Genomic DNA, 19,690 nt, shown 5'->3' on the forward strand with positions numbered 1-19,690 from the left:
GCATTTCTGCAAATTATTAACAGTTAAAAATCACCTCAAACTCGTTTTGATCCAAAGCAAATTTGATTATGGTTATTGGAGATCATAATGGCTGCAATATCCCATGGAAACTGAAAAGAATTTTCATCACAAAATGTAAACTTGTTCAAAGAAATAAAACAATATTCATCATTTGTGTTGTAAACAATTAGAAATGAAATAATATATTTGTCGTGCAAAATTCAAAATGGGATTATAAGCCATAAAAAATAAAAAAAGTGTACCAAAATTAGACCAAAGGCCACAGTGCCACAATGCCAAAGTCCACATTGGGCTATTTAAAAGATCCGATTTAAAAAATCAAAGAAACTTTATTAAAGCTTGCACATATTTGTACAAGCTTGCACAAATAATCTGGGTAAAGTATTCTTGAAGAACATGAAGTTTACTAAGTAGGGAGACTGGTTTCATTCAAAAGGACGCAATATAACTGAATGCACAAATTGTTTTATGTAAAAAAAATGAATATCTCAGCTTGCACAAATTTGTACAAGCTTGCACAAATAAACTGGATAAAGTATTCTTGAAGAACATGAAGTTTACTTAGTAGGGAGACTGGTTTCATTCAAAAGGACGCAATATGCACAAATTAGTTTAACTCAATAAAATGAATATCTCAGCTTGCACAAATTTGTACAAGCTTGCACAAATAATCTGGGTAAAGTATTCTTGAAGAACATGAAGTTTACTAAGTAGGGAGACTGGTTTCATTCAAAAGGACGCAATATTACTGAATGCACAAATTAGTTTAACTTAAAAAAATGAATATCTCAGCTTTAACAAATTAGTACAAGCTTGCACAAATAATCTGGGTAAAGTATTCTTGAAAAACATGAAGTTTACTAAGTAGGGAGGTTTCATTCAAAAGATCGCAATATAACTGAATGCACAAATTAGTTAAACTTAAAAAAATAAATATCTCAGCTTGCACAAATTTGTACAAGCTTGCACAAATAATGTTAGTTTCCTTTACCGTACACCTAAACGATTCGTGGTGACATCTGCGTAATCTGCCGGAAGTTATGCAACCCGCGTGCTACAACCCACCCTTTGGGAAACAGAGCTCTGTGTCGCGCGACTTGCTGCACTTTATTTCGAAAATAACATAAAGCACAAATAAGAACAAATTTTGAAAACTATACCACAAATTTTGCACAAATTTTCTCTACCATTTGCCATACTTGGTTTTTGCTCCACCCAACTTGCAGGTAAAAATCGATAATTTGAATTTTCCATGGTTTTTGAAAAGGCACAATTTTTTTTAATATTGTTACAAATTGTCCACAAATTTTCCACAAATTATGACGTTTTTGGTTTTTGAAAGTAACGACTTGGTCCGCCCAACTTGAAGGTAAAAATTTGATTTGTTAATATCTTCTCAAAAGTTCAGTGCACAGATTTTATTTTTATTGCACAAATTTTCCACAAATTTTCCACAAATTATGAACTATTTAGTTTTCAAAAGGCTGACTTGGTCCCCCTAACTTGAATAGACTCAAAATATTGACTTAGCATGATGAATTTCTGCGATCAATCCATGAAACTGATCCACATTTAAGTTCTATGTTGGTTAGTACAAAACATCATAAAAGTACCTTTAACATATCCTGAAGCCGTCAGAAACTCTATTATCAAATGAATTTTCATGAACAAGAACATTAGGATTAGTAAGAATATGTTTTGTATTTTATCGTTTTAATACATAATTAAAATTTTGAATAAAATTAATTTTTCTGTTATTTGATTTAACAATTAAAATTTTCGCAATTTATGCTTGTATGCGGTGGGTCTCAAGTTATATGGCATGGACTCACAAAAAGAAACACACAGCAGTAGATAATAAATATTTGACTTAAAATGGATTTATTACGCTTAACAAAATTTTGTTGGTTGGGAGGAGGGGAGGGGGGGGGTGAAAGAAAATGGAGGGAGGGGTTGTGTCCTTAAAGTGGGGATGTATTAGCTTATCCATAATTTAATAATATAAACTTGCAATAAAATATATACGCAATTATTTTGCACTTGCAAATGTTTGAAAAGACTATTTATTATAAACAATCCACATGACACAAAATGGCTTGGTCACAGGGAAGGAACCCATAAAGTTTGAAACAAAAAATGGTTTCGATTCTATCAAAATTGCAATTTCAGGCAATTTCTTGTGTTGCCCACTTTTTTTATTTTCTGAATGAAAGTAGGGGATTACATAAAATTTTATGAAAATTTACAATAAAAAAAATCCAGATCGATTGAATTGTGAAACAATATTATTGCTTTTTGTAAAGTTACAAATAAATTCAGCTGCTTGATAAACTCATTAACTAAAACCCAAATTAATTATCAGTCCTTGCAAGAATAATAACCAACCAATAATAATCTAACCCTTCGACAAACAATCTTCAATCTGCAATACCACACAGTCCACCATCGTCTCCATAATTTGACCACAATTGCTTTCCCAGAAATGGCCCTCGGATCACGCGTGCATAACCTCACCACATCGTTCTCGAGTCCACGATTTCGCGAAACCAATCAGGGAGAAAACAGAGCGCTGTGTTCTGTCCATGTCCTCCTGACACAGAGCCCGCGTACATGTCAATCACGCTCACATTGCCAACCCCAACCGTTCAACCTCGGCTACGCTGCGGTCAAGATGCCGGACCCCTCCCCCCTTAAAACATTCCAAAGTGGTCGAGAAGTGAACCATTGGATTGACAGAAATTGGAGGTTAGCTGGACCTGCTAACTGTGTCAAAATTTATTGAAGCTTGAACGTTTTTGCTAGCAAAGACACAAACCGGTATCTGTGTCAGAGAAATTTCGTTTCGTTAATTTTCAAAACACTGGCCGATTTTTTCTACAATTTTTTCCCACTGTCCAAACAAGGTTATCCTCCCTCCCGAAGGCTCTCTGTGATTGATGGAATTCACCGGAACATGTCAGGACCGGTGCTGCACTCACACGGTGGCAAAGACAATCAAATCAGTGGGGGGGGGGGTAAAGCCTGACAGACGGACGTCAAACTGGCCGCGCTTCTGGCACCACTGCACACAGTCAATTGCGGCCAATTGTGTGATTGATTCTGCCTAGATTATGGCTTTCTCTCGCCTAAAATGGCAGTCTCGATTTGACACGTGTGGCATTTGACGCACGAGTGATGGGGCAGTGTTTTTGGCGGATGTGAAAAACACGGGTTGAGTGGAATTGTTCAACAAGGTGTTAATAAATTGACGGGAGAGTGGCAAAATCGTTTAGATGCCACACGAAAACATAATTGATGAAGAAAATGTTTTTAGCAATATTAAAAAAAATATCTTCAGAATGAACTTTCTGATCAAATTTGTTGTGAAAAAACACGTAATGAAATTGCTTCGAACAGATCAAATTTGATCGAATTCGATAGAAAAAAAAGACATAACTGCAGCCTTATCTAGTTCGCCGAACTGCACTTCGTGGATTAACCCGACACAAGTTTAATTGGAAACGATTTTCCTCTCCGCAGCTCCTCTCCTCAAATCCCCGCCCGAGTGGCAGATTAATTTTTAAAACTCATTCTAGGAAGGCACTTTGTCGTCACAGTCACTTAGTCACCGGGCCACTGCCTAAGGCCTGGACGAACAATGCTGGCAGTGGTGCCAGTGCGCACCCGTTTAAACTCGTGTGAGAACATCTGCGGGAAAACCGGGCAGAATGTGCCAACTTTTCTCTTCGCCACACTTTGCGAGGAGGCGGAATAAGCGCTCTGCAAAAATGACACGGAACGTTGAGGTAGGATCAGGTTGTTTTTTTTTTTGTTCTTTTTCTCCCTTGGCTAATCTACGAGAAAGCTCTGAGTGCAGCCAAGGAAGTTGTCAAATTCTACTGAATCACCTGAGGCATTGCAATGAAGGCCCGAAATGTGGGTTAGTACCGTATATTGGATACAGCATTGATATTTTTTTGGTGGTTGTGATTTTTATTTAAATTTTGAAAATTGCATGATTTCAATATTGAGCTATAGTGGCTGTTGCACTAAGATAATTGTCAGAAATATTTTAGTACCTTTAGAACCAAGAAAAGTCGATACATGAAATGAACTCATGCCAAATATGAGCCTTCTACGGCAAAGGGAAATGAGGTAAAACAGGCATTGATTGAGGTTCAAAAAACAATAAAAATCTTGAAATTGCTCGCAACTTCATGGAATCCAAATCTCTTAATTGCATTTAAAAGGTCTTTTGAAGCACTTCAAAATTTACCATAGTTATTTTTAAAACTCTTACTCGCTTGGGGATATTCCAGTTTAAAAAAAATATTTCATCCGATCTTAAAATGCTGATTTTCCTTTGTCTGAAAATGAAGTTTTGATTTCAATATTCCGAAATATGATTCTTTGAAAATAAAAACTGGATTTTTCGACGTGCCACGGGCAAAAACGATAAAATGACAAAAACGGGAAAAGACAACTTTAACTTCACAAAAATGTCGATAACTTATAAATTTAAGCGACGACCTAATGAGAAATTGGACGAGCTTTCCAGTAAAAATATTTACGAGACTGAAAAATCATATCTGTCATATATAAATTGTCAAAACCCACCATATTTTTCAACATTTTTAATTGCGGTGGTGGTCTAAACCTTAACAAAAAACAGTATCAGTAAATTATTTTTAAATTAGTTAAAAGGCATATCCTCCTGCATTTTTCGTGAGCCTTTTTGTAACATCTTAAGCTATTTCCTCAAATGTTTTGAACGAAAAAAAATCATGACATCACCTTAAAATATAACTTTTAAACTTTAAAATAGAAAAAATCTCATCGAAGTGGTGTGCATTTTTCTTTCAGTGTTTTTTTTCAAAAAGTTTTCCGATTTACAATTTGAAATACGCAACTTTTGGTACCCAAACATGTATAGGTCATCGCTGAAATTTTAAATTTATCGCAATTTTAGTGAAAAAGTAGATTTTTTGCTGCTTTCGTCATGATCCCTTTTTTGCACGTCGAAAAACCCAGTTTTTATTTTTTTTAAATCGTATCTCGAAATATTGAAAACATACCTTCACATTTTTTTTATAAATTAGGTAAAATTTTCCGAGGAATTCGATAAAAATATTTTCAGACATAGGCCCTTTGGTCCCGAGACCCTCAAAAAGCATATTAAGTTTTCATTTAACCTTTCCAACTGTTAGACTAGATTTTTAAAACTTAAAATTATTTTTCCTTCAAAGCCAATCTAATATCTTTTCGTTTGCGCCCAAGACAGCTAAAACCCTAACACGGCTTAGGTCACCCTTATGGCCAAACAAAACAAATACGGGTCTAATTATTTTGGCCAGGGAACTCCCAGAGATATTTATATTATGATATTGAATAAATTTGGAGATTTTTATGTAAAATTGTCTGGAGAATCGATTCCCACTATTGGTTTTTTTTTAATTTTGACATTTAGACCACTTAAAAAAAAAACAGTATTAGTGAATGATTTTTGTATTTTTTTAGGAGAGACATACCATCCTGCATTTTTCGTCAGTCTTTTAGTAACATTATAGGCTTATTTATGTACATCTTGTAATTGCTCTAAACAAAGTAAAACAATTAAATTATTTTAAAATTGCTTCTACGAAAGCTTTTGTATGGATTAAAATAAACATCAAAATTTTGAGCTTAATATAATTATGCTTAAGAGCAATTCCAGCTCAAATCAGGAATTTTTCTGGTACTTTTGTACCCGACCCTCTCCGATTTCAATGAAACTTTGTAGACATGTTATCCTAGGCCTATATAAGCCATTTTGTGTATATGGAGCCAATTGTACTCGAAAATAACATTTGAGGAGAGCGTAAGGTATTTAAATATTTTTGTAATTTGTAATTTAAAAATAACTGTATCTCGAAGCCGTTAAGTCGTATCAAAAAGTGGTCAAAGACAAACTTGTAGGAAATCGGACTGGCTTTCTGAAAAAAATACACTGAAACAAAAATACACGTCACATTTATGAGATTTTTTGATTTTTAAGTCTGAAACTTAAATTTAAAGGTTATATCACGATTTTTTGTCGTTCAAAATTTTTGAGGTAATAGCCTAAAATGTTACCAAAAAGGAGCGGCCGTGGCTTACTGGTCACGGTGTTCGCTTTGTAAGCGAATGGTCCTGGGTTCGATTCCCATCTGCTTCCAATGAGAAAGTATAGGAAATATAAATCTTGAAACTCTGAACATGAACGAAAAATCAAAGTCACTCGAGTCGGGGTTCGATCCCCCGTCCTTTGGATTGGTAAGCAAAAATGCTAACCACTATGCCGTCGCGACTTGGTGAGCTATGACTGGAATTAGGAATACTGTTACTATCAACTATATACGCGCTGGGTCCTTGTCCATTTGACAAGGGTTCGGAAGTTCTAAATAACGTTTGAATCCGATTGGTCCAAACGTTCTTCAGGGCGGGGCTTGTCGATAAAGCTGAAGTACCTCGCGCTCGGCTAGCCAGCGTAGAAATGGGTCACCGAAGCCCGGCAGAGCTAACACCTTCCAAATGCCTATGCGAGTTATTTGCATGTATAAAATGTAGATCCAAAAATACATGGAAACAACTCAATTTGTAAGAAGCGACCGCGTGTTCCCGTTTGGTCGGTTGCACACACACACACACATAGCCTAAAATGTTACCAAAAGACTGATGAAAAATGCAGGATGGTATGTCTCTCCTAAAAAATACAAAAATCATTTACTAAAACTGTTTTTTTTTTTTAAAGGGGTCTAAACGTCAAAATTATAAAAAAAAAACCAGTAGTGGGAATCGATCTTCCAGAAATTTTACATAAAGTCTCCATGTTGACCATTGTCCTATGTCCAATCCTTGGGAAGCTGCAGCGGTTAAAAAAATAAAAAATGTTGAAAAAACGGGTTTTTTGTAGTTTTTGGCAATTTCTATATGACAGACTTGGTTTTTCAGTCTCGTCAATATTTTTACCGGAAAGCTCGTCAAATTTCCCATAAGTTTGCCTTTGACAGCATTTCAATTGAATGTAAGGGCTTACAGATATAAGCTTAATTACATTGCTAATAACTGAAAATAGATATTTTTTCATTGTGGTAGAAACCAGGATAGCAAATTTGCTTGCGTAAATATAAAAACGATATAAATCAAAAAGTTGCCAAAGGCAAACTAATGGGAAATTGGACGAGCTTTCCGGTAAAAATATTTACGAGACTGAAAAACCAAGTCTGTCACATAGAAATTGCCAAACACCACATAAAAAACCCGTTTTTTTCAACATTTTTATTTTTAAAACCGCTGTATCTTCCCAAGGATTGGACATAGGACAATGGTCAATATGGAGACTTTTATGTAAAATTATCTGGGGATTAGATTCCCACTACCGGTTTTTAAAAATTTTGACGTTTAGACCACTTTTCAAAAAAACAGTTTTGGTAAATAATTTTTGTAATTTTTTAGGAGAGACATACCATCCTGCATTTTTCATCAGTCTTTTGGTAACATTTTAGGCTATTTCCTCAAAAATTTTGAACGAAAAAAAAATCGTGACATCACCTTTAAATTTAAGTTTTAGACTTAAAATCAACAAATCTCATAAATGTGACGTGTATTTTTGTTTCAGTGTATTTTTTTCAGAAAGTCAGTCCGATTTCCTACAAGTTTGTCTTTGACCACTTTTTGATACGACGAAACGGCTTCGAGATACAGTTATTTTTAAATTACAAAATACAAAAATATTTAAATACCTTACGCCCTTCTCAAATGTTATTTTCGAGTACAATTGGCTCCATATACACAAAATGGCTTATATAGGCCTAGGATAACATGTCTACAAAGTTTCATTAAAATCAGAGAGGGTCGGGTACAAAAGTACCAGAAAAATTCCTGATTTGAGCTGGACTGCCCACCGTTGAAAAAACGGCTAATATCCACTTTTGGCAAAAACGAGATATTAGCACCAGGTGGTAGAGGATGTTCCAACGCATCTTCTGGAACTTGAATTTTACTGAAATAGTGTCTAGACTTGGCTGCCGATGCGAAAAACCAAACGGCTAATATGCCACTCTTATGGGAAATTACCTTGACGGAGATTTTGTGTCAAACACTAAAACGCGTTTTTCTCGGAATACTTGATTTGGCATAATAGCCGAATTTTCAATTATGGGCAGTGGAATTGCTCTTAACATTGATATCAACACGGTAACACTAATTTTATATTGTTTGAGATTATTGCAAGTAAAATTCCATGCAATTATAGATATTTTTGAAAAAAAAGTCTTGGTTATTTTTTTATTTCACTGGTACAAATTTTATTGAAAGTTTTGTCCCCATTTCCTTTAGAGTTTGCTCAGGGGGCAAAAAATATATTTTTTTTTTCAAAAAACTTCAAAATTTCAATGAAAATTTAAGTGCAATCAGCTGAAATCAATTAATAAGCATTTTTGCCATGTTTGTGATGATTTAAACATCTTTTAAATTATTGAAAATTTTCAATGTTCATAATCACAAAAAGTTTTTGCTCAAAATTGTGTTTCTTACACTTTTTGACGACTAATGACAGCAAAACAACTTTACTAGTATAAAATGCATTTTTCTTTGAAAATGTTGAATGTATGGCTTTCAACTTTTTTATATATTTACATCGGTCTTATGCATTGAAAAAAAAAATAAGCTGAATTTTTTTTTGCAAAGATCATTTTTTTCGGTACGATTTAAAATCTTTCAGTGAATAAAAGTTATATCAAAATGGGAATTTATTCCTGTACCTTACATAAAGAACGACGAAATTTCATTAAAAAATTTTAAACAAAATGTGAAAATGAACAAGTGAGAAAAAAACCATCACCTGGATAAAAAATTGGGATTTTATAGCTAATTTTAATTTCAGCTTTTGACTACATGTCGACTTTTACTACGGACTTATACGATAAAAAATATTTAAAAAATTGAAGATTTTGTTGAAACGGTGTTTAAAGATATTTTAATTGAATTAAATTATTTAAATGTGTTCAAGTTTTATTTGAATAGTGGCTTAATTATAACAAATCTAATTTAAAACATTGAAATTTTATCTCCGAAACATCGAAATATGAAAACTTATTTTGATCACTTATTAAAATCATTTAAAAAATTGTAATTTATTTAATCATTTATAATTTTTATAATAATCAATTATTATTTTAACCAATAATTACTACATAAATAACAAATAACCGAATTAACAGCATAAAATCGAAAACATTAGTAATAACTTGTAAGTCTAAGGCCTTGATGGAAACCCTTGAGCAAAAGCATTTTTTAAATAAAATTTAAATGAGTTTGTTTGAAAATGTGGAAAAATAACGCTTTTTGTCTGAAAATATTGTTTCAAGCCTTTCAGTTAATGAATTCATGCTTGAATTTTGAGAAAAAAAATTAAAAGTTTTTTTTAATATCCTGAATTTGCCAAATTTGTATTGCGTTAATATTGAAAAAACGGGGTTTATCTTCAAAAAAAAAAAACTTGTAGAAAACAGTGACGTGTGTCAAAAAAAATCTTAAAATGTCTTTAAAACTTTGTTTAAATCTATTTCATGCTCACCATAGTGTTGACGATTTTTGGGCCCTGTATTTTTGCTTTTTTACACAAATAACTGTTTATTTAATTTTTATTTCAAATTAGATTTCTTTTTAAGGTTTTAAAACTCCACTCCAGATTTTTTTAATAGTTTTTTCCATATTTCTTCATTGTTTAATTGTATAACTATCAAGTATAAAAAAATTTTCATTAACATTCAACCAAGATATAAAGAACAAAAATATTTACCTCAACATGAATCTTTTTTTCTTCGAGTAATATTATTTTTATATCTTAATCAATTTTTTATAATTAAATTCATAACAAAAAACAATTCTGGAACCATTTCTTAGATGGCTTCATTTTGAAAATGGTTTGGAGGATTATAAATTAGAGAACCTTCGATAATCAAATTGCCAGGAAAAAAAATATTCCAGGAATAGGTAACTACTTGGCTAGAAATCCTGTTGGCCAATCCGGTAATTTTATGTTGCCGAATTTGAAATGTTTCCAAAATCGTCAAGATTTTTTCTTTTTTGGAAAACAATGTTGTCGACTTTGAAAACATTCACACGAGATCGAATAATATGATGACGATTTTGGAAACATTTCAATGTTAACAAATTCGACAACGTAGAGTTACCAGAATAGCTTACAGAATTTATAACCGTGCATTTATTTCGTCATCTTCTTGGTTTCACCAGGAACCTGGAAAATGTTCCAAAGTAACCAGATCGGTCCAAAACTAAGCTCAAGTATCATGTATCAGTTTGAACATTTATTTCAATAAGAATATTTCTATCAAAGAATAATTCAATCCTCTAGCCTCTGTTTTTTACTTTTCTAAGAAGGAACGTTATATAGTTATCTGTTTCTATCTTTGACTTTTAGAATTTTGTTAATCCATCCAGTCAATCAAAACTGGCATCCATTTTTTTTTTTTTTTGAGAAATCGTATTGTTTCATAGGATCGTTCCTAACTTGCGGTAAATACTTTTTGTAACTTCGAAAAACGCATTATTGTGACATCTTTTGGCCCCTGAATACGAATCCAAGGTCCATTATTCAATATCTCATCACTGAGGGTGGTACGAGCGATTATTATGCTAACCCAATTTTATAATTTCCTCAAAATAGTTTAAAAAATGACAAAATCGAGAAACATTCTACTTTCAGATATTCCCCTTTAAGAATTTCGCCCAAAGCCACTCCGTACAACGAAACCCAAGCCCTCAAACCACAACCCCACGACAGCGTGTCCCCGCACAGCTGACAAAGCGGTCCTAATTTTGGGTCTCACCGCACACGTGGGTGGGTACCCCTCACCGGCACACCACGTGGTGGGCTCGTTTTCTCGATTGTGCGGTTTTTCCAGCGCTCGGGCAGACAAAGAATTTCCCCTGGACCAGGAGTTGCTGCTCCTGGAAAGCCAAAATCATCGTCACAGGGTCCGGGGGAGGGTTCGAGCAGCAGCCCATAATGGGACACGGGACGTTGACACAGTAATGCGCCCCGGCCGGGCACATATTTCCTTATCATATTTATGTTTTTGGGTCACAACCGTGACAAAAAATGGCCTGGGGGAGGCGTGCCGGGAATAAAGTACGACGTTTTTGCTTAGTTTATTATTTTTTTCCCCCAGCGAACACCCTCGCTCTCAGTTCGTCTTCATCCGGCCCGTGGATGTTGAGCGTATTAAATGAATTATATATTACGGTCCTTTTTTGAGGCGGGGGAGGGGGTGAGGGAAGGGAAAAAAACGATGAAATCTGCCATCTTTCAACTTCTTGCCGGAGCCTGAAGTCGCCCCGAAAACGATTAGGATTCTAAATATTTTGGCGAGGGAGCTTTGCAAGAGGCGACCCTCCTGGAAAAACAATTTAAATGTATTGTGTTGGTAATTGGAATCATTTAGATACAATTTTGATGCCATTTTGGGTTCTTGAAAACAAAGCATTAAAAAATGTTGGGTTAATAAATCTTGATAATAATCAACACAACTCTGATTCAATGGTTTTAAAAGATGGGTAATTCTCTAACAACTCACACGAAAGCGGGAAAAGTTGCCCCGACCCCTCTTCGATTTGCTTGAAACTTTGTCCTCAGGGGTATCTTTTGTCCCTAATCACGAATCCGAGGTCCGTTTTTTAATATCTCGTGACGGAGGGGCGGTACGACCCCTTCTATTTTTGAACTTGCGAAAAATTATTTTCAATAATTTGCAGCCTGAAATGGTGATGAAATGGAAATTTAGTGTCGAAAGGACTTTTATGTAAAATTGGATGCTCAATTTGATGGAGTACTCCGAATTCCGAAAAAAAACGTATTTTTCATGCCCAGAGGTACAGAATGGTCTCAGAAACCATGTCCTATCATTGGTTTGGGTGGATTTTTTTTTTCTCGTAATAACGGTCTGTGGGGGACCCTTGATATGAATTTGTTGTTTATGTACTTCGTTTTGAAGATAATTATTCGAATGTAATTTCTTAATTCTATGTAAAATTAAGTTATTTAAATCATTAATTTTTATCATAAATTCAGCTGAAAAAAAAAACAAAATCTGTTGCAGAGGATTTTAAAGATGTGTCTTTATCTACTGTTAACTTTTAAGATAGTTTAAATAATTAAGCTGAAATAACTATTTTAAGCATTTATTTTAAGAAGGTTATTGACCGTGAAATTCCGCTATTCTGAAAAAATAGAAACGGAGAAAAAAAATTAAGCCTTTGTTAAACTAAACTAGAGGTGGGCAAAACCGCTCTTTTTTAGGTGCCGCTCATTTTCGTTTGCTCATTAAAAAGAACCACTCTTTTGAACGGCTCTTTCGCTCTTTTTCAAAATTTAGATGAGAAGTTATTATTAAGGATTTGTGATATCTTAAGTTTTTCACAAAGGACTTTTATAAATCATTTGAAGAAAAAAATCTAAAAACAACAAGGTCTTGGTGATCTCTATGTCAAGATTTATACTCAAACCTAAACGTTCAAATAATTGAATGGCATCCAAACTTAAACCTAGGATTTTATAATTGCAATTATTTCTGCCAAAATTGAACTAATGGTGAGATTTTGTTTGAAGAAAATATTCTGCGAACTCTTTTCTACATTCTGATTTATTCGATGAAATCTATAAACGCTTATGTTTAACCGGGCAAGATATTTTTTTTAAATCTCTTAGCTATTTAGTAGATTAACCTTGAAATTTTCTGTAATATTTTACAAGTAAAAAAATTTGAAACGCTCAAATTTGTATTCGAGTAATACTTTGTTGTACGATCTGAGGTACAATGAAAACTTTAAACTGCAGTTTTTTTTATCCTAAGGTACTAAACTAAATTTAATAAATATTTTTCATAACAAGTTTAAAAATCACTCCATCTTGGAACGGTTCATTCTAAAGACCGTAGTTTAAAAAAGACCGCGATTCTTTTTATTTTGTGAACCATTATTCGTTCGCGCTTTTAGTGAACCGGCTTTTTGAGCGGCTCACTCGTTTTTTGCCCACCTCTAAACTAAGCTCATATTTTTTTGATAAATTGTAAAATTCAATTTGGAATCATCATTTTTAAGACTAACATTTTCAGAATTTTTGTTTTATTAAATTGTTAAAAATATTGTCCATCCTCGCCCTTCACTGACTGATTAAATTTGAAAAGTAGAAAAAATTGTCTAAAATTTTCATTTTTGTTTATTGATGATCTAACCTTTGGTTTCTGAGGAATGGCCTTGCATGGAATTTAAATAACGAAAATGAATGCCACCTAGCAGCCCTCAATATTCAATCGATAATATTTGGAAACTGTTGTTCCGATTTTTAATCTTTAATAGTAGCTTCCGTATGAAATTCCTTCAATCTTTTTTTAAAAAAAGTTCAGATTGGAAAAATCAAGACTTACATTTCAAAAGGGCTTAAATCGAATTACCTAAGAAATTGATAAACAAAGTGTCTTCCAAATAAAAGAAATACAAAAATTAAGCTGTAAGTCAAAATTAAGAAGCTGTTTTTTTCTCGTGTTATCCTGTATCCTTGGAAACGAACTTGATTTGCAATAAACGTGAATCGAAGATTTTTTAACTTTTATTTTTTAAAGGGCTAAAATGGATAAAAATATAAATTTTATGCATGTTTCTATTGTGAAATTGTCTCAGGAACACAAATATGATAAAATTATTACCAGAAAATGGGATCTAAGGGGTCTACCGAGCCAACATTTACATTTAAAAAATTCACTAAAAGTAAAAGTGTCTATTTAATATGTTAAACTGCCTTACCCAAAGCGTTCTCAGTCTCAGATGGCACACAGAAAAAAAAAGTTGAATTTTGGAATGTTGAAAATTTGGTAGGTTGAATATTACCTCTTTTTTGAGTAATATTTCATAAAAAATGTGTAAAAATATGAACCTGATGAATATTCATCAAAAACTGATGAATATTCATCATTTTCTAAGGTAAAATTAATCATTTTTTTGCCACAATATCTGTCACCATTTCCTGATGAATATTACCATCATTTTTTTTCTGTGTAGTCTCAAATGTCCCCTTCAAGCTGCAGGTCGAACCGAGTTGATATCTGGATGGAACACTTTTTAATTTGAGTTTGAAAATTATGCTTTTTTGCACTAAAATGCCAATAACTCCTTTTAGATTTAACCAATTGAGATGCTTTTTGAATTTTGAAAATATTTTGAATTTTGTCTAAGTTATAGCCTTTTAAAGATTTTTGACGGTTTTGAACCTTCAAACTTTGTGTCCCGATTTGCCCCACTTCCCGTTGACCTAGAGTGCTCATATTTTGGCCAAATGCTAGTTTTATATGTACAAACAACCCCTGAAAATTTCAGGCAGATTGGTGAGGTCGATGCGAGATGGGTATTAGGATGTAACAAAAATGACTTTTTGGCGGGCATTCAAGGGTTTGTTCCGGTGGGCATACTAAGCCCAAATCCAAAATATGAGCTTGATTGGACGTAACAGGAGCTGGCGCTCCGGCCTTCAATTTTAAATGGGATTTAACCCGTAAAAAAAGATTTTTTCAAAAATGTCACTTTTTGAGGCATTTTGGCCACTGAAGCGTTTATTTTCAACATCATTGGCGTGTAGGCCAGATCCTTGCGCATCTTTTGGTATATATAACATTGAAATTTGGAGTACCCTGGAGCTCGGTACAGACCTTCAAAGTTTGGCATTTTTTCGAAAAATCGGTCCCGGCAAAAAAGATATGCGTCGCGCCTCGCGACGCCCTAGACGCCATTTGATTTTGCCGGGGCCGATTTTTCGAAAAAATGCCAAACTTTGAAGGTCTGTACTGAGCTCCAGAGTGCTCCAAATTTCAATGTTATATATACTAAAAGATGCGCAAGAATCTGGCCTACACGCCAATGATGTTGAAAATAAACGCTTCAGTGGCCAGAATGCCTCAAAAAGTGACATTTTTGAAAAAATCTTTTTTTACGGGTTAAATCCCATTTAAAATTGAAGGCCGGAGCGCCAGCTCCTGTTACGTCCAATCAAGCTCATATTTTGGATTTGGGCTTAGTATGCCCACCGGAACAAACCCTTGAATGCCCGCCAAAAAGTCATTTTTGTTACACTCTAATGGGTATGCTTCGCTCGTGGACTCGCTCTTAAATATGATATAACTTTGAATAAAAAGTCAGGTATTTTTGGAGAGCTTAATTTGGAGTCGCTAAATTTTCAGTAGCCGGAGCCGGAATCACAAAAAAAAAATAACTAACTCAAGCACCATGTGCAAAGCTGTTTTATCAAATGAGAAATTTTCCACGTTTTAGCAAAAAGAATTTTCATAGTACTTTTTGATTTTAATGAAATTTTGTCCCTGGATTCTGGCTCGTCTTATATCACTTGAGTGTTGTGTACTTGTTGATGCTAAAAGACAAGGTGGGTTTGTGCCTTTTTGAGAGAGTGTCTTGGGATGTGCTAGTCACATCTCAAGGGGGCTTTTTTCCACCTCCAACTAAGGAAAAACTGAACAATTAGGTTCAAATGAGCCGTTTTGCAAAGGGTCCATAAACCACGTGGACACTTTTTTAAAAACGTCTACCTTTGATAAAAATATATTTAAAAAGCTGAAAATTCTATACTATTTTCTTCTTTAGACATTGTCGTGGGAAAATGTCTCAACATTAAAAATTACGACCTACATTTCAAGTGGGCCTTAATCCAATAACCTAATAAATCAATGGACTAAGTAGCATCCACATATAAAAAAAAGTTTTTTGCGAAATTTAAGAGGACTGCTTGTAAATCAAACATTTAAAAAAACTCTAAGATGATACGATGAATAGTCTTCTCAAACTTCTTTTTAAATATGCTTGTTCTGTTGAGATTTATGAACCAATTTTCAATTATGCTTAGCATTTTAAAAAAGACCAAAAGTATTCGGTAGAATAATCGGTAAGAGTGTCACATCTATTAGAACATCATTGAAAAGAGGGTTAGGCACTTTTTATGACTTCTCTTTGAACATATCTCTGTAGATTAATATCAAAAATTTCAAGTATTTTACTAAAAAAAACGACCAAAAAATTCATTTTAGCAATCTAATTTCAATGCTTTGATTTGTTTTTCATCTGATCCAATTTTCTGTAAAAACTGTAAAGACTGCTGTATTGCAATTGATATATCATTGCTTTGGGTGTTCAGGATCAGGATTCAAAAATGTGCAAGCCAGCAATACCTTTTCACTGAAATTCTGACTCTATCGGGAAAGTAACCCCCTCCTACCTGCAAATCCTGCCCCGACTTCCGTCCAATCCTCCGCCAAAACCGGAAACTCTCGTATCTAGTTACAACTCATCACCATCGGCTTTTGGGGAGGCGGGGGGGAACTAAAAGTCGGACACAACACGTTACAATTCCCAGTCGCACTCACGCACCACGCGTCACGGTTGTAATTTTCCACATTGGTGAACACAAATTTTCCTTTCTTTTTTTTCGCTGTCGTGTTGTGATGCAGGGGGGTTGGTTGGGGGATATCTGGCTAATGAATTATTCACTCACTGGACGCGATTACCGGGCTTACCCACCGGGACACCTGGACGGCGACCCTAGCTGTTCAAATCGTTAAACAGCACTCGTTTTATCCAATTACCACCACGGCAAGCACCCGGGTTATTCGCGCGTGGGAGTATTATGTAAGTCGGCCTGTAATCCAACGTGCTCATTCATTAAGTGAGTGTGTGCTCTGCACACACGTACACACATTAACAGCTTTCGAGCGGGGGTTGTTGTTTGTTTAATCTCTAGGATTATGATAAATGACACTTTTCAACCACTTCTTTTTTCTGCGATTTTTTTTTTGTTGAGCACTTTGGACACGGTTTTCACGTGGATTTACCGCGCGCACCGCCCCACGTGGGGTCGTAAATTTTAAAATGCACGCACACACAAACTCACACTCACTGTCAGGTGGAATTTTTGTTTCCGGACTCGTACACAATCTCAGTTGGGTGGAAATTCTTCGTTTGCCACTTTTGGAAAAGCTCCGGAAAACTCCGCGGTTGGAATCCCGGCCATCCCGGTGACTCCCGGCGAAAAATTGCTCCCACGGGACGTGAGGGGGGGGGGGGGGTTCTCGAATGCACTATCTCTGCACAACCCTTCCCTTTTCACTACCCCTCAGGGTGTGCACACACACTCACACACTTTTCCGGGAAATTCCTGTTTTCTAGTGGGGAATTTCAACGATTTTTTCCAGGGAAGTCAACCCTTTCAAGGAAGGTTCCTTCCGTGGGGGGGTTGCCAGGCTGGGAGGGGTTCAACTCCCTCTTCAACTAGTTCCCGGCAGGGCACCTCACACGTACACACACGCACACACACACGCGCCCGAGAATCCTTAAGCGCCTCGCGAGAGATCGTGGGACGACGGCGGAAAAATTCGCGTCACGCACTCACTTTACATTGTGTTTCCTCGGCGGAATTCAAAACACTACTGACATCTGGCCGCGCGCTTGCACTGCGCCACCAGAGCCCGAACGCGACCCGAGCGCGCGCCCCGAAGGATCCGAGCCCCAATTTTCCGACGGCCCAGTCAGTGGTGGAGAAGCCTCGGCGGCGCGAACCGGTTCGCACGAGTGACCCCTCACGAACCGGTTCGCGAGCGAGAGAGGGGAAAAGTCTCTCGCGAGAGAGAGAGCGAGAGAGAGTTGCTTCGTTCAAAGTGCATCGCGCTGAAGGCGCGCCCCAGTGCAAAGAGAGAAACGATTCCTCTCACCGGAAGGAAAAAAACCCTCGGTGAAAATCATCGCGAGGGAAAGCTGTTTTGAATGATGGTGATGATGATGGGGTGGTTGTTGTTTTGTGCGCCGAGAATGGAGGTGATGACGATGATGATGATGGGGGCGCAAAGTAGACAATAGTGGCAAGGTTGAGCGTGGTGATGGTTATTTTTTCCCTCCTTCTTTAGGTGTGTTCATGTGTGTTTCTGGGTGGAGGTGGGTGTGGCGGCGGGATTAAAAGACGGATCATTATTTTCTCGGGCGAGTGAATCAGTAGGTGTGTGAATAAAAGGATCAAGCTGGGGAGACGGGGGAATGACAAGGAAGATAATTTAATCATTTTCGATCAACAATTGGTTGAAAGTGAAGGATACACGTAAACATGTTGCACAAAATTGGCTGGATACCCGAGTAGGGGTAAATAACAAGGGAAATGCGTAATAATACCTATCTATGGTATCAATACCAAATTTTGGTAAGGGTCTTAAGGATTATGCAAGAGCATCATGTGGTATCATACCAATTTAAGGTATTATTTGATATTGCAAAATTACATCATTTTCAATGGTCGAACACCACATTTTGGTATTCTTTTGGTAATACAGTATTTTATCAAATTCCTCTGAAACTGTGCGAAAATTTGACCAATTTTGACAAAATAATTAATTTTGCGCTAAAATGATGTTTCAAAGCGAATGCTTTCATTGAAAACTGGAATTTTCAAACTTGATTTTAAACATTTTTGATATATCCCCTAAAGAAATGACTTGAAATTGTGGAAAAATTTTCTAAGTTAGGATGGCACATTTTGGTATTATTGTGGTATTGAAGTGTTTCATCAAATTCCTCTAAAACTATGGGATTTTTTTTTATAAATTTTGACGAGATAATAAATTTTGCGCAAAAATGACTTGAAACTTAAAAATGTAAAAGCTGATTTTCAGATTTATCTAAGTCGGGATAAGCAAATACTTTGACAAACGAGTCAATCGACAGATTATTGAATTTTGGTGAACTTCAATCCAAATAATTTTAATAACCCTTCAAGCACAGGCCGTTCATCAATGACAAATGCATTCGATGTGGTGAGGAATATCACTAAAAACAGCATGGAATCATCAGGTGAAAAGATTTGGCTGTTTCATATGGATCGTTTCCATTTTTTCACTAACTGCAACTGCTGCACTAAATATACCAACGACCAAAATGTGTTCTTGGTTACCCAGTAATAGATTGTAAAATACTATGAAATCATACCAAAATCATGTATTTTGGTGTCTGTTATTTGTAATACCAAAATTTGGTATTCCTGCACGGAGAGACCGACCAGGGCAAATCTAAGAAAATCTTGGTTAATTTCCCGGGCAGACGGTAATAACAAAATTAATAATATTTCAATAACAAATCCTGTTAAAATAAAAAAAAGTGTTATTATTTTATCCTGAAGTTCAACTTCAAGAAGAAAAAAAATAACAGTTTCTGATAAAATAACAAAATTTGGTATTGAAGTGATATTATATTGAAAATGTTTAATAACACGCTAATAAGAGGAAATGTCATACATTTCAAAAACTCTCCTAATAACAAAATTTGTTATTCATTCGGTATACTGACTTAGAAATAAAATTACCATAAATCGCACAAATGGAAAAGTTTCTAAGTGTCCATAACACAATCTGTTATTATTTTTTCTTTTGTTAAATATGTTTAGATCTTTGGGATAATTTTGTCTAATTTCGTCGGGGTCATTATTTTGGCCATGAAATGGAGTCCTTGAGCTAAAATTATTTCAAAAGTTGAAATTTTGTAAGTTGATTTTTTTTATTCTTTGATATACCCCCTAAAGGACTTTGTTTAAAATGGTTAGAACTTTGGGATAATG

The 19,690-nt window shown here is 35.2% G+C and overlaps 1 protein-coding gene across 1 annotated transcript in view; it reads right to left on the minus strand.

The window, feature by feature from the left end:
* Window positions 1–17,526, minus strand: part of LOC120432165 (hemicentin-2) — a 786,150-nt gene extending 768,624 nt beyond the window's left edge. The window contains exon 1 of the mRNA XM_052710374.1: window positions 16,316–17,526. The gene's annotated coding sequence lies outside the window, so the exon portion shown is untranslated. The remainder of the gene's footprint in view (window positions 1–16,315) is intronic.
* Between the last annotated feature and the right edge of the window lie 2,164 nt (window positions 17,527–19,690).

This window comes from Culex pipiens, chromosome 3 (genome assembly GCF_016801865.2).
Source record: "Culex pipiens pallens isolate TS chromosome 3, TS_CPP_V2, whole genome shotgun sequence".
Lineage (NCBI taxonomy): Eukaryota > Metazoa > Arthropoda > Insecta > Diptera > Culicidae > Culex > Culex pipiens.